Raw genomic sequence first — 2,648 nt, forward strand, 5'->3', positions numbered from 1 at the left:
TATGTGGATTTGTAAGAAAGTGCGCAAAGCTTAACATGTGCACTTACCATAGTATTTGGATTTTTAGAGTTTTGCAAGCATCTGTATAGATACCCAGAAGTACTGGGCCAAACGGGAGAGGCAAGCTCAAATACAACCCTCAAAGGTGAGGTGAGCACTGCCCGAGACAGCATTTACACAGGAAGGTTCTCGTAATGCCACCTATACCTCCCGCTCGATGCCTTAGCAAGAGGGGATATCCTGGTGATCGGGAAGCCCCTCAGGGCGACCCAGATACGGTAGACCAGTCAGGGTAGCATGAAAGCGTAACCCCAGCCCGGACGTCCAGGAAATTTTTGCAGTGACGTGCCGGGGGCCTGATGATCACGAAGGCTCCCACAGAAGCCTGTATTATGGCTGCATGATCCAGGTAGTATGAAGCCGAAACCCGGCTATTCTTACCGTCTGGACATATATCGACGAGTGAAATAAACACTGCAAGTCGAGCACCCTGTTTCTGAACCCAGCAGAGGGGGTGCCCACCGAGGACCTACCCTAGAAAGGGACAGAAACACACAGGTCCCGGGAAACACTGCAAATAAACCAGCAGAAGGGTTATACACACAACCATCAGATCATTAGATACACACATATATATATTTATAATTACATATATTTAGACATGGATCGTACTCACCCACCATGGTTCCCGCGTCGGAGCTCTGTCCGGAGAAGCCTCTAGACCGGACCATCAGTAAGATGGTCACTATGAAGCCATAGAACCAACCAAACCTAATAGGTCCTGCAAAGGAGACTATAATGCAGGAAATTTCCCACCTAACCTCGGTCAGGTGGAGAGATGGTGGTTACAGGGGAATTAGGAAGGTGAAGATAAGGGCAGATGTAAGACCCCCGAAGGAAATGAGTAGATACTGAGATATCACTCTGATCCGGACAAAAGCGCTGACGCCCTGTCTGGATCACATCCCTTAGGTCTTTTACTCACCTTCCTTTGACCAGCGATTCTTCCTACCCCTACCCGCGAGCGGGGGAGGAGCGCGAGCCGCGACACTAACCTTCTGAGCCAGTCTCTGATCCTCAAACTGAGACGAGCTAGGACCCCTGGGTTGTTCGGGCTCAGACCTGGACTTTGTGAAGGCCGCTATCCTGGTCTTTCAGCAGGTCAGCCTGATATGCTTGGAGCATCACCATCGTGTGCAATGAAGCGACAGCCCGACCTGCTGCTGCTGCGTATGCCCTGGCATCCAAGCGAGATGTCAAGGAGGGGAGTCTTAGAGGACATCTCACCCATAGAGAGATAGCTGGTTTTTCATAACCGCTTTCGCGCATCGCCTCGATATTGGCATAACTCGTATGCTGGAATCGATGGATGCGTGAGGAAAAAACGGCCTCTTCCATTCCTTCTCAATCTTTATATGGAAAACAGGAAGAAAGGAAGGCTCACCTGAGCTGGAGGGTTATGGCCAGAAAAATAACGTTCATCAAGATATTTTGCGACGTCACTTTCTTCACCCGCTTCATGGCAAGTAAAACCTTGAGCATCACAGCAGAGCACTGGCTCCTGAATCAGACAATGTAAATGAAATAACATCATCCTCCAGCGGCTCACTCTCGTGCACAGCCGACGATCGCGAAAGGGAAATCCCCCTTCAAACTCATCGGCCAGATCCACCTGCGATCCCCATGGGCTCATTCCCTTCCGTGCCTCAGCAGCGGCAGGTCCTGAATCGCGGGAAGCAGACGGCTGCCCCTTTTTCCTCGAAAAGAGAGACAAACGAGAGCGGAGCATTTTCCCTTGAAAAATAAAAACGCTTGTAGTGCACGCCGATTGCCCCCTCGGAGGCATCGCGTGCGTGCTCTTCGCCCAAACAAATAACGCATAGTTCGTGTGTGTCATCAGATGTTAAACAACGTCAACACGGATGCACACATCCTTAAACTCTTTGCTAGTGCTCGCCGTAATGAGATGAATAGAGATCGCTCTTACCACAGAAATGCACGCTTCAAACAAAACAGTCAATGAAGACGAAGAAGAGAATGATGTGTGCACCCGGTGCCTATTTATACTACAGTCGCACTGGTAGTGATGTCATGGCTGTCGCCGGCCAACGAGTTGGTGTTTTTTCAATGTATGCTTCAGACACGGGTCACGACGAGGCGTTCCCCATAGCGAACCCTAGAGGACGCAGTTCGAAGTTCCCATGAAAGGGAAGCGTTATGATTGGATGAGATCAAATCATCCGCATTTGATGGTGTAAATGTTGAGTTGGGATGTTGCCTCTGTCACACTCTGCAGTCAATCTGTATGACTGTTGATCTTTCTTGCAAGAAAATAAATCTTCAAAAGACTTTTGTCTCATACCTTTATTGAAATAGAAAATTGTCACAACAGAGAGAAGCTACGTTACATCAAATTAAACACAATATATTTTGATAGAGTTGATGTGTAACCAAAATAGCAATAATAAGCAGGGAGAAATAATTTTATGCATAACCCTTACGAAAATTAACCATGATTTTACTACAGAAAAAACAAACAAACAAAAAAAACTCAAAAACAGCGTGCCAGCAGAGACCGCGTGTCACGAATTCAGTCCATGGACTTCCATTTATTCACCACCAGAGGTCACCCTGTCCATTACATTGAC

Source organism: Sinocyclocheilus grahami, unplaced genomic scaffold (genome assembly GCF_001515645.1).
Source record: "Sinocyclocheilus grahami isolate Dianchi unplaced genomic scaffold, SAMN03320097.WGS_v1.1 scaffold591.1, whole genome shotgun sequence".
Lineage (NCBI taxonomy): Eukaryota > Metazoa > Chordata > Actinopteri > Cypriniformes > Cyprinidae > Sinocyclocheilus > Sinocyclocheilus grahami.